The sequence below is a fragment of the Stegastes partitus genome, unplaced genomic scaffold (assembly GCF_000690725.1).
Source record: "Stegastes partitus isolate 25-593 unplaced genomic scaffold, Stegastes_partitus-1.0.2 Scaffold296, whole genome shotgun sequence".
Taxonomy (NCBI): Eukaryota; Metazoa; Chordata; class Actinopteri; family Pomacentridae; genus Stegastes; species Stegastes partitus.
Window position 1 is genome coordinate 194,812 of NW_007578027.1, and position 16,157 is coordinate 210,968.

The 16,157-nt window shown below is 43.2% G+C and overlaps 1 long non-coding RNA gene across 1 annotated transcript in view; it reads right to left on the minus strand.

The window, feature by feature from the left end:
• Positions 1–15,872, minus strand: part of LOC103358180 (uncharacterized) — a 113,155-nt gene extending 97,283 nt beyond the window's left edge. The window contains exon 1 of the long non-coding RNA XR_520238.1: positions 15,793–15,872. This is a non-coding gene — a long non-coding RNA (uncharacterized LOC103358180). The remainder of the gene's footprint in view (positions 1–15,792) is intronic.
• Positions 15,873–16,157: the final 285 nt, after the last annotated feature.

Below are 16,157 nucleotides of genomic sequence, written 5' to 3' on the forward strand. Positions count from 1 at the left end.
CAGAGCGGCTGGAGGTCTGCTGATGTGTGAAGCAGAAAACATGAAGGACAGACGAGGAAGAGGAGTAAAGAACGATATTGAATCTGTCAGTCACACGAGGAGGAAGACGAGTGGGAGGATCAGAGGCGGCTCAGCGAAGGTTTCATCAGAAACGCCTTTATTTACATTTCAGATGACTGGCTTCAACACGGACTCTAAATATTCTGTGTGAATATTCAAACAGGAGAGCGACGCGCACTTCAGCCTCCTGGATATAATTAAAAAACGATCACATTCAGGGAAATAATTGCTAAAGAAAGACGAGTGTTTAGCGTCAGTGTGTCTAAGAGCTTGTCTGCTGCGATGATGCACTCTTTAATCTTCCTGTTCTGGATATCCGTGTGTCGGCGGCGGCAGAGCTGCAGCCAGGAACAGAAAACCTTCAGCAGTCGGGCGGTCGCGGGGCAGAAAGATCTGCATGTTGCATGAATGAATTCTAAAACTGCATAAGAAGCTTGAATTGGCAGCATATTAGATCACATGAATTTGATTATGATAAAACCCGCCTGGGAGCAGAGCAGCTGCACAAATTCATCCACTGGTGATGCAGCACAAGAACTACTAAAGATATAAAGTGTTGGTTGTTTACACTCGACTTTTTGACCAAAATGCAGCCAAACCGATGACCTCTCTAGTTAATTTGGAGTTGACTCCGAGTACAAGGCTCAGAAAATGGTAAATAAGTTCAACCTACTAGTCTATAGAAGGTTGGGCCAGTTTAAAGTCGTAAAAAGCTGGTTGTGTTCACAGATAGTTTGGATTAGTATTGGATTAACAGTGGAACGCTGGTGATGTCGAGCTTTTCTCCTCATGAAAGCATCACCACAGATTGTCCAACCAATGATAACTTAGTCAGATGAGAGCGAATCGACCAACGAATCGACTGTAGCCTGAGGTAGTAGCTGCATAACTTCATAAATTCATCCTCCAATTTTGCAGCTACACCCGAACCAACACATCCTCCGACATCAGCAGTCTGAACACACTCCACGGGAGCATCTGCTAAACTATCAGCAGAATACAGTGCAGACATTTTGCACCTTTTTTTCCAGTTCAGACACAAATACAGCTGGCTAGGTTTGCAGGATCTAAGCCAACGTAGGTACTTCCTCATCATGGCTACGATATTAAACAACCAGTTACTGAAATTAAAAGCAGTCTCAAGTGTTTAAGTCCAAGTGTTTTGCTGACTCGTTCATCCACCCAGACCTCCTCCCTACAGGGACCTTGTAGCTGCTATTTCTTTTATTCCTATGGTCGCTAGAGGTACTGTCACATTTAAACCAAACTATATGTTGTGATCAGCTGCTTAATTAAACAACAGAAGAAGTGATGTTTTTTCCTTACTGTCGCTGTCATCGTTTATCTCGAGAAATGTCCACTCATTAGAATATTAAGCATTTTTCCAGTTGTTTGACAGGACGTTCATCGGGTTAAATCGATGTCATTACTCTGCTTTTTGTGCTTTTCAGCGTTTCTCCTCAGCGCCGCTCACTCCATCCAGTTTGCCTTCGTTTCTGCTGCAGCAGCCGTTCATCTCATGTTGGTGCGATCAATTATTTACGTGCATGAGGAAGAGGAAGCATCAGCACAGTCAGCGAGGTGACACAAAGCAAGACACGACACAACACTTTCTGCTTCCGCCCACTCCTTCTCCTCCTTCTCCTCCAACCAGCCGGCCCACTCCGCCGCCTTCACCCCGTGTTGCCGAGCGGTCTTATTATTTGTTAATGAAATGTTCGGAGAAATTAGAACACTGGGTTTGATTTCCTTGATAATCTCACTGTGACAGAAGAGCAGCGGTCTAAGAGTGAGACACACAAATGTGCTGCACCTAAAAAACATCCAGACTCAAACAGCTCAGATATTCATGTTCCCAGATGATGAATCCTACCGACTCTGGTGTTCCTCACAGCGCCACCTTGAGGTGTGTCATGGATGTATTCTCAGTATTCTTTCTGTTTCGGTTGCCACACCTACCTGCTCTGCTTTACAGCTAGCATTTATGCACACGGACCAGACACAACATTTAAACCACTGACAGGTGAAGCAAATAACCTTGACTATCTTAAAATCTAATATTCTGAAGGAAAACTGGAGTCCTGCTTTCATGACAGGTCGCCCACACCTAAACATCACTGCACACCAAGTATTTAGAGGCCTCTGTCAGCAGGACAATGCACTCTGCACACACTGCAAAACCCACTCAGGAACGGCTCGAGGAACACGACAAAGAGCCCAGACGTTGACGCCGGCTGCAGAACGAGCCTGATCGATGGAGGCTCCATCCCACAACCCAAAGGACCCGGAGCATCTGCCGCCAACATCCTGGTGCCAGAAACCTCTAGAGGTGTAAAAATACATCAGTCTCCATCGATACACATCGATTCAATGACCAACGGCACAATGGCATTTATTGAAAATCTAAAAATGGATCTGTCTCTTTAGGTGCACCTTTATTTTGAAAGGTCTTACTCTGATGTGGATTTGAAAAGCACGGGGGTCAACATGCTGTTTCTTATTTGAGAAAAGATGGACAGTTAGATGACTCTAGAAGACTGTGCTGAGATAAGGGAAGGTTAAGTGGTGACCTTGTTAGATGTCATGATGAATAATGTATTGTCATAACTGAAGGTTTACTGCAAATTTATATCAGTTCCAAACATCCACCATGGGTCTCCTTGATTACTAATAATCAGTATTGGTGTGGACTTTGCAGAATCGATATCACTTGATTCTTGACATAACCATATACCATCAGTCCATCAGTTCACCAGATTGTCTTTTTGCACCACACCAGTCTTCTCGCCTCTTTTTGACCCCGTTCGCCTGTTAACCTGCAACTTTATTCTTTATTGACTCTTTCTGTCTCGTCTGCTGCCTCGTGAGCGAACTTCAAAACAAGACGAGTTGACTTTTTAAGCTCATTTCAGATTATTTCCCAACAGGTGTGGCTTTTACAAAAAAAAAAAAAAAAGATTTGACAACTAGCATTAGCACGTTAGCATCACCAAACTGTCAAAACTTATTCCTGTTGAATTCCAACTACTCGACATTCCCCATTTCAGGTTCAGACATTAGATATCCGTGATTACTATACTGATGGGGGAGGATTTAAGACTTAAAGGGTTCTTTAAACCTCTGGCTCAGAAGTTAGAGAATGGAGATCAAGAGGAGTTAGGGAGGACGGGGTCACTGAGCGGGCCCCTTCATCTCTTGCTGTGTCATTAAACTGACACCAAAAAACAAGTGAGAGTCCTGAAATCGCTGCTCTTCAAACCTCCGGTCCACTCAGAGCTGAACCGGCCCACGGCTGCCCACACAAGAGCTCCACAGCGTCCTTTACGCTGCAGCAACACAGGACAGATAGCACTGACAGGCGGAGGAGTCGAGTAGGAACAGAGTTTGAGGGGAAACGAGATTAAATGATGGCAGAGAAAAAAGGTGCAGAGACAGGTGAAGACATGGGAGATTAAGTGGGGAAGGAAAGCAACTGGTGGAGCAAAAAGGAAAAAGGTGAAGAGAGAAGAAGAAAAGTGACAGGATGACAGATGCTGGAGGACGCAGAGATTTGAAAAAATGAGAGAAAAGAGGTGAAAATTGCCACACAGCAGTACAAGAAGAAGAAAATCAAATACTGAGAATAGGAGGAGAAAGGAGTGAATGAAGGAAGAAGAAACCGAAGGAGGAGGTGGCGACGGAGGTGAACGATTGCAATAAGATTCTGATGAACGAGGATGAAAGTGACGAGACAGGAGAGGATGGATTGAGGGGAAAAAAAGGGGAAGAACAGGACGACAAATGAATTGTTGAAAGAGAAAGAAGAGAACTTGGTGGAGGGCGAGAGAGAAACATCGGGGGAATACAGACAGAACGGAATGAAAGGAGGAAAGACGGGATGATGAATGAGGAACGTGTTGTTGAAAGGGATGAAAGGGGAAACAAATGGATGAGAGATGAAAGGACGAAACAACGAAAAAGCATAGTGGGAGGATGAGAGAGCCAAGAGGTGGATGAATAAATAAAAAATAAAAAAAAGAAGCGAGGATGGAAGGATGATAGAAGAGAAGAGATGCAAGGAGCGGTGATAAACCGCCTGCAGCTGATTCTGTAAACTCCCCGGCAGCGCTCAGACTCCCTGTGGAGTTCAGACGGCGCATCTCTGAGCTTTAAACATCCAGCAGATTATAATGGGCACACATGTTGTAGCGTGTGCTCACAAACATGCCAACACACTCTGACAAGGGCACAAGTTTAAAGAGAATGCCACACAAGGACACATTTATGAGTGCAAAAACTCTGCACCGACTTAATTTCTCGTTGAATAAATCGCTGGATTCATAAACAAGAGCATCACTGTGCAGATCTACTTTACATCTAATTATCGCACAACATGTTTTATCCTGTAGTTACGGCATGCTTTACATTAAATATGTCCTCATAAATCTCTGCTGCAGTTTGTGTTAGAAAATATCCACGATCATGCTCATGTTTTAAATATTAATCATCATCCCTAATGCAGTTAGCAGGTGGCTAATTATTGGGTTTAATTTCTAATTAACTTAAAAATAATCAGAAAAACGTAAGTCGTCCCCTTTGGAAGTTAGTCAGCACTGAATCATGGGTAATTGAGACTGAGATTGTTTCCTCTTCATCACCGGTCAATGCTTCATGTGAAGGTGGCAAAGAGAAAAAAAAGGCACTGCTGAGAAAAGCTAGACTAGAGTTCATCAGAAGGCATGTGGGAGGCTCTGAAGTCAAGTGGAAGAAGGTTCTCGAGATCAAAATTGAGTGATAACAACAAACGCACCATCCCCACTGTGAAGCACGGTGGTGGCAGCATCATGACGTGAAGCACAGCGGTGGCAGCATCATGATGAAGCACGGTGGTGGCAGCATCATGACGTGAAGCACGGTGGTGGCAGCATCATGATGTGAAGCACGGTGGTGGCAGCATCATGATGTGAAGCACGGCGGCGGCAGCATCATGATGTGCGGATGTTTCTCAGCAGAAAGCCCTGGAAGGCTGCTAAAGGTTGAGGGTAAAATGAATGCAGCAAAGTGCAGAGAAATCCTGATGCAGGCTGCAGGAGAACTGCAACGTGGGAGAAGACTTATTTTTAAGCAAGACAATGACCCGAGGCATACATCTAAAGGTGCACAAGGGGACAACGCAGACCTCAACCTGACAGAGTTTGAGCAGTTTTACAAAGAAGAACAGGATAAAATCGCAGATGTTTAGGCTAACTGAGCGCTATCCACAGGGTCACTGCAGCTACTAAACACTACACGGGTGAATACTTATGCAATCACTTGTTTTATGTCTTGACATCACTTTGTAGAAATCTGTTTTCACTTTGAAATGAAGGAGTCCTTTTTTTTCTAAAATCTAAACCATGATTCAGTGTTGTAAAGCAACAAAAAGAAACTGCGTTGTCAGACTGGTTGCATACATGGTCAGAACAAAACAAGCCACAGCCATGCATGACGCTATAATCCTCATTCATATTAATGAGGGGTGGAGGAGACTCGTGGGGAGAAGAGAGAGAGGTGGAGGGAGTGGACGAGGGAGGCTTCTTATACTGTGTATATGATCAAGTGGAGGAAAGGGTAAGTGAAAGGGCAGCATGTTAATTCAATGCAAATTAAAGAAATTAGAGAGAAGCGCTGCGGGACGGCTGGAGGGAGAGAGGGCAGCCGGGGTGGCGACGGTGAAACTCCCCGAGACGCTGAGGCCCATCATGCATGACCGGCGTAGGAGTTGACGAGAGGATAACACTGGAAGCATTTCATCCTGCAGTGTGTGTGTGTGTGTGTGTTGGTATGTGAGTGTGTGTTTGCTGTAACGCACTGCTTCAAACACATCTGACAGCAGGATGGTTGTGATTTCACAGCACCAGAGCTGAGGAGCTGCAGCTCAGCAGGAGGCCACTGCAGCACTCATTCTCTTACCAACACACACATATTTATACGGACATACACAAATATACACACACACTGTCTGCTGGGGTGCGCGAGATGTGTCGGTTTCTTGATTCATGTGCGTCTTCTAGTTTATGATTTCTAGAGAACCAACCTGAAAACAAACGTCTGAGCAGAGCTGCAGCGTCACATTAAAGAGCCCGTTTTCTGCTTTTTAGTTTCTGTGTTATATGGCTGCTTTTGGTGCACGTAAAAGGTCTGAAAACTTACAAAGCGTTTATTTTCTCCTATAGAAGATACTGCTTTTACTTCCCTGAAAACAGCTAGATTGATTCTCTCTTCTGCTACTTATCGACATCATCACGTGCCACATTAGCATAGCGCCTGACTAGCAGCTTGTTTGGCCTTTTAAAAAAACGAATAAACAGCATCCTTGCAGCTTGCTAATATGCTGTTTCTGCTGGAGTTACATCCCTACACTCACAGATCTGGGGTTAATCAACATTACCTGGCTTTTTTTAGGCCAGCCAACCAATCAGAGCAGAGCATTAAAGCAACAGGAGCCAAAACAAAGAGATCAGACAGAGATTGAGAAGAGGTGCTGCAGCAATGTAAAACTGTCTTTTCTGAACATTAAAGCTTGTAAACATACTGAAGTAGACCCTAAAAACACAATTATGAGCTGTAAACGAGCAGAATATGGGCTCTCTAATAGCTCGGGGCTGAAGTATCATTGGTTCAGCTTAGTTTTGTTGCATCACAGTCACAGAAAAGACAGTTTTTCCAGTCACTTTCCAAAACAAGAACCAAAAACTGGAGGCGGCGGTACTGCCACAGACGGAAACATGTGTAATGGAGCTTTAGTAACACTGCTGCACAGCTAATGAGCAGAATACGGGCTAATTTAAAGTGTTCAGCTGGTTAACCGTGGGTGCATTTGTGAGGAGTTTAGAAAAGACTGCCACGAAAATGCATCCGCAGAACAAAACAGCACTTTTCTCTCTTTGATTTTCTGTCTGATAAGCTTCAACTTTTGCTTTTTTCTTGTCATTCTGCCAATTCCACACCAACACTTTAGTGTTTGGGTGCAGTCCTTTAGTGTTATAGTAGTAGTAGTTCTGCAGGCGCTGGAGAACGGAGAGATAATGTAAAACTGTTAATAATGCATTTATTGCTCATTGTGTTTTGACAGTATAGAACCACAGTGACCACAGCTGCTGCGACTGTGTGTAAATATCACAACTCCGGCTACGATTACGGATGTGGTTCTTTCTGCAGCGATGTGGATCGACGGTACGTATTGTATTTCATTCTCCAGTACTTTCTCTGTTTTGTTTGGTCTATAAAATGTCAACAAATGTCTTGTGTTGTCCACAATCTAAAGATCTACAGTTTAGAGGAGCAAAGAAATCAGAAAATGTTCACATATAAGAGGCTGGATCAGGGAAAAACCTTCTACATATCTATTTTAATGACAGGTACAATAGCTACTTGGTTTAACGTAGGAAACTACACCATCCCACAGATATATCGTGAAAGAAATAAATGAAAAAAGTGCCTGAATTATTATTTTTTTAAACGATAGAATACTACAATGTTCAAAAACTGTCAAAATGGTGGAAATACCTGCCAATTTTTAATAAATAATACCATAAATCAGTGTCATTTACAGTGAAAATAATTAGATTAGATTCAACTTTATTGTCATTACACGTGTAGAAGCACAAGCCAATGAAATGCATCTAACCAGAAGTGTAATAGTGAGGATATATTGTTAAAATATGTTAATATAAAATATACTTTACTACATATTATCTATAATTTAGTAAAGCAGAAAAAATGTGAGAAATAACAAAATACTACTATTTTTCAATTCTTAATATTCAGATTTTTTCTTTTAAAAAACAGCAAATATCTGTAAAATAACGTTTTTTTTTTTTGCAGATTTAAAAACAGCGTGTAAATAAAAATAAAAAAAAAAGAAAGGTGAGCTTTTACAGGATTGAATTTCCCTTCTGGGATGAATAAAGTATTTTTCATTTCATTTTTTTTTTCATTTCATTTCATTTCATTTCATAACCAGATTAACTAGTCGTCACTTGCTTGGCCTGGTCTAATGTAAAATACTATAAAAATACTGCTCAGGTTTCCTCTGTGGGTCAAACTTAATACCAGACAATGTAAAAGTAGTTTGACAAACAGCTGCTTGGGATCACGTGTTGTCACATCTTGATGTAAACAACAACAACAACCTGAGCTGGTTAAACATGCAGCGCGTTACATCCTCCAGGAGCTGCAGCAGTGAAACCACCTACAGGTGCTGCCAAATCAACCGTGACAGAAACCTCCTTAATCTTGGAGCCACTTCTACATAATTCTTGGCGAGTTGGGGGCAACGAGCTCATTTACACATCCAGCAGCTACACGGCGACATTATCATTTATGAGGGGAGGAACGGATCGATGCACAACGCTGTTTGTATTGATCCGATTTCTTTTCTGTGCGTTTGCTTTTTGTAGGGAAAAATACTAAATAAATAATTTAAAGAATACATTCTTATTTATGTGGAGTCTTATTTGTGTCCAACTGATGAATGTGAGTGAAATATTTTCTCTCTTTTAGCTCTGTTTTTGGTCTCCACCAGCTCCTCTCAGTGAATTATTGGATTTTTAGCTGCTAAATGCTAACTGTATGTTCACCAGCTCTTCTCTGAATCTGTCTGGGGCTTGTTGCTGAGCAGATTAGTGTATTTTAAAGACGTGTCTCTGAAAACAGCTGCATCGTGTGGCCAAAAACGCTCCTCTGACAGTGAAACAGTAACGCTGCAGCCCGACAGCTGAACAATGAGCTGAAGCTCATAATAGCGCTCCATACAGTGAAGGAGGCTACAGATTCAGGCCATAATTCTCTGCAGGTGGATCGTTTACGCTTTCATTCTGTCACATTTTGTCTCATCTGCACATGACTACAAAAAGCCCAGAAGACAATGAGTTGACATGAACTGGATTATTTTTAGGCCTCGACGCTGAAAGGACTTGAAAGAGTCTGAATTTGTATAAAATGGTGACTCGACTGCGTCTCAACAGAAGACTTGAGATCAGAGGAGTGGATTATGAAACGGGTTTAACAAAGTCAGGCTTTCCTAAAACCTCAGAGGTAACGGTTTCTATCCTGTTTGTCTGTTGACCCAAGTTTTGTTCAGCGTTTCAGTTTTCTTTAACCCCAAACAGAGCGATATCAAGCCGCCTACTTTAGTCAGAGGAACAGCTGTTATAATGGAGAGCTTTAATATCCATCCATCATCTCTACACCTTAATCCTCACTAGGGTCATGGGGGGCTGGAGTCTATCCCAGCTGACTCAGGGTGAAGGCAATGTTACTGATTGAATATTCTCTGTGATAGATCAGTTTTTTTGTGATCTGTGTTCTACCAGCAGCGTAAAACAGACTTGACGTGTTTGCTCGACTGTGGCTGCACATCAACAGGTCTGCAGATAAAACTGGTGCGAAGGAGACGCTTCGTACGGCTGATTTAAACCCCAAACTCGGAACAGATCCTCCTCAGGACCGGGAGCATCAGTTACCATGGCAACGTAGCAGGTTAAAACAGAACCAGTATCTAGATTCTGGCTTTGGGCTCAACATGCCTGCCAAGCAAAGCCAGCACTACTTTTCACTGCTCTATTTTAGCCTTATTTAGCTTGTTATATTTATTATATCTTACTGCTTTTCTACTCTGTCTTTCTATCTTTCAAGAAGAACTGAATAAAGTCTTGTCTTGTTTTCACACATGAAGTCAAGCTCTCAGGCGTCTGTTCATGCAGAAACAGCTGAACTATCTCAGGAGTTTGCTTTTGTTTTGCTCAGTCTTGACGTGTCTTCTCTGTCTTTACTCTTTGTGATTCTTCATATTTTTCTTCTCCCTCTGAGGCCCCGTTCATCCGATCTCCAGTCTTTGTTTTCTGTCTGTTTTCTTGCGTCGAAGTCCATCTCCTGGATCGTATCGGACATCAGCATCCCAGAGGCTCTCTCTCTGTCTGTCTGTCTGTCTGACCCTGTTTTTCATCATCCATAATAAAACTGGAGGACTTGAAAAGATCAGCCGGCTTGTTCTCTTGTTTGTTAGCTGCTCGCCAAACACATCACACAACACCCTGATCCAATTTTGTCCAAACTTGAGGAGGCGAAACTTCCCACTACAACACTCCCACATTTGAAAATCTGAAGCTCCGAAGTGACGGAGCTCCAGACTTCTTCTCTCCTAAAAAAATCCAAACCATCAATCCCCTCGTCTGTGTTTATACCATCCTGCGTTACCCCCCGTCCTCGGCTCAGACGAGCAATCAGCCAGATCACTTGTGTAATTAAAAACTGCGAAAAGAGGCAGCGGGTGAGAGGCTGCAGGGACGGAAACAGGCCTGCATGGATCCCTCGAGAGCAATCAGACTGAGGAGGAGGAGGAGGGCTTCGGATGGATAATTAGGAGCTGAGACGAGGGAGACAAACGGGAGAGTGACGGCTACTTTGATGTTAGAGGTAAACGTTGTCTTCCTCTTTGGTTTGTTGCACTTTGCGCGATCTTTGTGTTGTTTTGTGTGTTGAACGATCACGAATCCCTCAGGATCAGGGTTGAGCCTGGAGTCTGTTTACCTCCACCGAGGAGGCGTGATGCTGCCAGTTCATTAGCTGGCAGCAGGTTTTAAGTGCTAGTTTTGGGTGCAGATTGAAGTTTATTAAAACTGGAGACAAACACGTTAGTTTAGTAGCGGTCTTTAAAATATACACAGGCACAATAACCACCTGGTTAAGGTTAGAAAATACAGTCAAAACAAAATGGTAAAAATCAGATGTTTAAAAACTCAGCAGCGTTCAAAAACTGTAAAAATAACTGCAAGTATCTGTAAAAATAAGAATATTTTCGATGATTAAAGTACATTAAAACAGTCTAATTTTACAGTTGCACATTATGGCAGTGCAAATTATTATTTACATATTTGTATACTATGTAAATTTGACATTATCTACAGTTTTTTCTTCCTGTTTTTTATAGTCGACATGCAAACGAATCCCTTTTTTCAGTGATTTTACGAAATATTATAGGTAATTTAACAAAACAGGGAAAAATCTGTAAATAACACTTACTATTTTTAATGACCTCTGGAACACGGTAGTGTTCAAAAACTGTAAAAACAGTCACAATAACTGCAATTGTGTGCAAAATAATTTTATTTTAGCTGATTTAAATACATTAAAATAGTTTAATTTTACGGTAATGCATTGTAGCAGAACAAATAATTATTTATATTTGGATACTATTTAAATTTGACAGTTTTTTTCTTCCTGTTTTTATTCATTTTTTATAGTCGACATGCAAACGAATCCCTTTTTTTCCTGTGATTCTACTAAATATCATCTGCAATTTAACAAAACGGAAAATCTAAAACATATAATAAATAACTCAAACTTTTTACTTTAAAAATGCGGTAATCTTACGAATAAAAACTGTAAAAGAGCAAATTACCTGCTGTTAAAAACACAGATTTGTGATGTGAAATTATTTACAGCTTTGGCCTGTTTTTAATATTTAAAATATAAATTAATACTTTTTTCCTGTTATTTTACTAGTTATTTTCTGTAATTTAACAAAACAGGGCAAATGTGTAAAATAACAGTTAATTGTTTAAATATTACAGTATTTTAAAATGTGAGATTTTTTACAGTGTGGTTAAGGTTGAAAGAAAATCAATGTGATTCAAACCAAACCAACAGTTTCAGTCAACTTTTGTTCTATACAACAGCAGAAAACAGTAAAAAATGGGATTTAAATATTCTACAGCTCAACATTATCTCCTCAGAGGCTTTGTTTTGTAAAAGAACAAAGTTTTAACTTCCTGTGATTTAAAGAAATGCAGCGAATTCTCACATCTAAGAACATAAAAAGGTGAAAATGTAGGAATAATTGATTATAAGCTGATGAACCCCCGTCTGACAGAGCAGGTACAAAAACATGAATCTCACAGGAGCAGAGATGCTTCGTATCAGATTAAGCTACCAGATCTTTTCCATCTGCAGTCCCAGAGCAGGGAGGAACACGAGGAAATATAAAACACTAAACCACATCCAAGGTACCAGATAATAACAAGACAATATGAGCCAGCCAAACCCCACAGCACACACACAGCACACACACAGCACACACACACTCCTCCATCCAGCCCCATCAGTACATAAACAGGACATAAAGATCAGATGTTGTGAAGCTTTGAAATCCTGTAACGTCATCACAGTTCTGATTTTCCATAACACTAATGAAACAAACGGCCACTTCAGGCTCCCGTCAGGTTGCCAGACTTCCAGAGATTTGAACAAAGTGCTAACTCTGCTAATGCTTCCTCATGACTTACTGCATTTTCTGCAGATTTATGTGGGGCTTCATTAGTTTTTTTTAGAGAAATATACGCAACCAGCCTTCATCACATCACATTCCTGTAAAACCAAAGTGTTCTCAAATGTTCTGAAGGGAACTTGTTTTCTGCTGGATTACGTTTGGAACACATCCCAGATACATTTCTACTTAATGCATCTTTTAATTTACAGCTTCACTGCTGCTGCTTTTCAGCCAACCGATCGTGTATTAGACGGACTTGTAACCGTGGCAACCCAGAAAATGGAGGAGACGCTTCAGACATGTAGAGAAATATTTTAACCCAAACCCAAGTATTTTGGTGGCTAAACTTAACCAAGATTCTAATATAATCTGTAAAAGTGTCAAACAAAGCCAGATATAATACAAAATACAACAATGTTGTTTCCTGAACCGAACCAGAGCGTTGAAAGTAAACATGGAAGGAAAACTAAACTTAATCCTGAGACTGAAGGTCTTCTGGGGGAACCTTCAGCCTCCTTTTCCACCTCAACACAGCTCACAATTCACATTTACTTCAAAACAAAACTACAAATTCTTCCTTCAAAGACTTACTCTGATGAAAACGTGAACATGTCCAGGACTCGCTGAGGATTTCCACCTTGATTATGCAGATGACGTCTCAACAAACCTGAACAAACAACGCTGTCGGCTAACTCGTTGAGTTACCTCGATAACACAGCTTGACATCGTGTAGCGTGGAGCAGTTTTACAGTGTCGAGGATTTCAAAGATCTGCACTTTGGAGCAGTTTTGACGCAGGTTGGGATTATTTTTACAGATTAAACCTCTAAATATGTAACTTTGACACACAGATGTGAGTTTTTAGGGATTAAATCAACAAGCAAAGAGGATTTAATTGAACTTCTGGATGATTCTGCACATTTTATTTGGTCGTGTTTTCTTCCTCCTGTTACATAAAGGCCTCCCTTAATGACACGAGCTGTTTAGGATAATAACTAGGAAGGGGTTTCACAGTGTGGCTTTCATAACAAATATTTTACAGTGTCTAATGTTGCGGTTTATCACTTTAACAGCCGAGCTGGAAACTACGGTGTTGTGTAACGGCCCTCGGAGCTCCTCGGCTGTGGTTCTGCCCGAGACTCTCCCAAGTGTGATTTGTAAATGTACGAGTGCGAGGCGGGGCGGTGATGAAAGAGCAGCACAACAGCCTCCTGGGTGAACGCAGGTTAAAAGGCGCAGAAAGCAGGGGGAACGCAAGGTCTGTGGGACGCAGGGAGGCTGCTGAACGCCTCGAAATAACAAAAACAACGTAAAGATGTCGAGGATGTGGGGAGGGGAGGAAGATGCCAAGGGAGTGAGGAAGAGGAGGAGGAGGAGGAGAGAGGGGGGGAGATAATGGAGGAAGAGGAGAGGAAGGAGGGGTGCTGATGAATAATCCATCAGCCAATATAAGAGGTAGCAGTTGGATGTTGCTCTGAAGATGCTAAATCTGTTGGTGGAGGCTTTCTGAGCAAATATCACATGAACCACAGAAGAAGAGGAACACACCCAGAGCTGGCAACTGATGACACTAATCACTCCTAACATGTCCTGTATACAGTAGCGTGCACAGAATGCAAATAATGGTTCTGAAGGAGCCTTGCTGTGCTTTATATCATCAGCTTCCCTTTATCTTCCTGTTCGTGCAGCTTCTCTGCTGTTTTTTTGCTGCTGCAGCCTTTTTTTTCCCTCAGAGATGGATGGATGTGGATAGGAGCAGTGATTGCAGGGAAAAACAAGGGAAGCCCCAGAAAGAGCTGCAGAGCTGAAGACGGAGAGGAAAAGCCCAGGGAAGCCCCGCTGCAGCTCCTCGGAGCAGCAGCAGGAGGAGGAGGAGGATCCCCACTTCTCAGTGCTGCAGTCCAGCTGTTAGACCGGCCCCCCTCATTACAACTACAGCCAAGTTCATCAACTAGTTTACATTTATAATCAGGCGCTGTGCAGTCCCCTCTGAGCCCTGCAGAGCTGCCTCAGGCTCACAGCAGAGATAAAAACAGAAGAAACGCTCACACAGGCTATTAGCCTGATTAGAAATCACTCCTTGGTCACATTTAGAGGAATAAATACTAAATATTTAACACATGCATGTTTGCAAACACATGAAAGTGGCAGAGAAATGTGCCATCATGTCCTTCAAATGTTGTTTCCACAATAAAAGATTGTTTGTCTGAAGCTGCATCCGTGATTACATCGGCTGAGCTCGCGTTACGCAACATGAAGCAAGTGAACGGAGCCCTGCACAAGTCTCTGCTCCGTGTAAACGCTCCACAGCAGCCGAGTCTGGACCGATCTGATGGAGGACACGAGCTCATTAGGCTGTAATGAATTGGAGTCGGGCGCCGTTAAGGTGGAGACTCGTCCTCCGAGCAGCCCGAGCAGGAGGGAAACCCTGCTGGACGGAGCGACGCGCTGCGTAAAGGCTGATGGAAAGGCGGAAACCAGGGAGGGAGCTTTAACAATAAAACCAGAAAGGAGGAGGGAGCGTGAAACGGAATGTTGACCATAACATATAATTAGATTGAGTGTGTTTTGATTTTTGAGACAGATGAAGGTGATTTAATGAAATAAGAGCAAACAATCCGTCCACAGGCTTCAGCAGCTCATGCGTTTTTCTCATAAAGCTGCTCGGTAGTTTTATTTTGAAAGTCCAACCAGAAGTGCTGCGTGTCTGTCCGCTGACTTGTTTCTGCACCGAGAGGCGCAGTGTCATCAGAGAATTACTACTACAGGCTCGCAGCCTCACCAGGCACACAAACGCACACGGTTACGCACCGTTTCTGCGGTAAGTCGCACCTGTCATGTGTCTGAACGGGAACCTGGTTCTGGAGACCCTCTGACAAAGTTCTCCTCTGCAGTAATTAAGGCAGTTCCGGCACAAACAGCGGAGTTCGGGCTGTTGTTGATCGGTGCGCTCTCCGGCTCCAGCGGCTCCCTGTGGGGCCGCGCAGGGCAGAGACTCATTAAACTGGGAGGCACTTTGGATGAAAGCAGCGGCCTGGAGCCTTAATGTGCATCTCACAGAGAGACAGAAAATAAAAAATTAAAAAATGCCCGCATCGTCTTTAACATTTCACTCACGCTCCTAAAAACTTCATGAGAATGTAGGACACGGAGATGCTGCGGGGCTGGACGAGCAAAAATAATCCCGCTGAAGCAGAGCGCAGCGTGGAGACACCAAGTCGCTCCAAAAGCACAGATTCTCGCACATGTGGGCTCAAACGCAGCCCGGTACCGAGGCTGTTTACGCGCTCTAACGCTCCCAGCAGACACTCCCTGTCAACGGTCCGGCTCCACATGGCCCGTATCAGCGGCCACTGGATGTCCGCAAGCGCACATGAGCGCACCACGAAACGCGCTCACTGTGGACACAAACAGCGCAGGACAGTGGAGGAAAACGCGTCTTACCTTGTTGTTCTAGTGCCGGTGTGCGCCTGAAGCGATGCGCATAGTATCTGGTGTCGGTGCGAAGGGCTGGAGGAGGAAACTGTCCGCTGCTGCTGCGCTCCGCCGCTCCGTCCGTCCGTCCGTCCGTCCCCGCTGCTCGACTCTCTCCCTCTCTGCCTCCACCTCACCCCGACACACTCAACCAACTGCGCACACACACTTGCACGCGCGCGCACGCGCATGAAGCGCGCAGCCGGGCGGGGTGCCCAGGAGCGCGGTTTATCCTCGGGGGCGCGGATGGATGTGGAGAGGAGACGTGTGCCTAAGAGAAGAAAAAGAAGAAGAGGGTTAAAGGAGAAATAAAGGACATAAATCAAAAGGAGGAG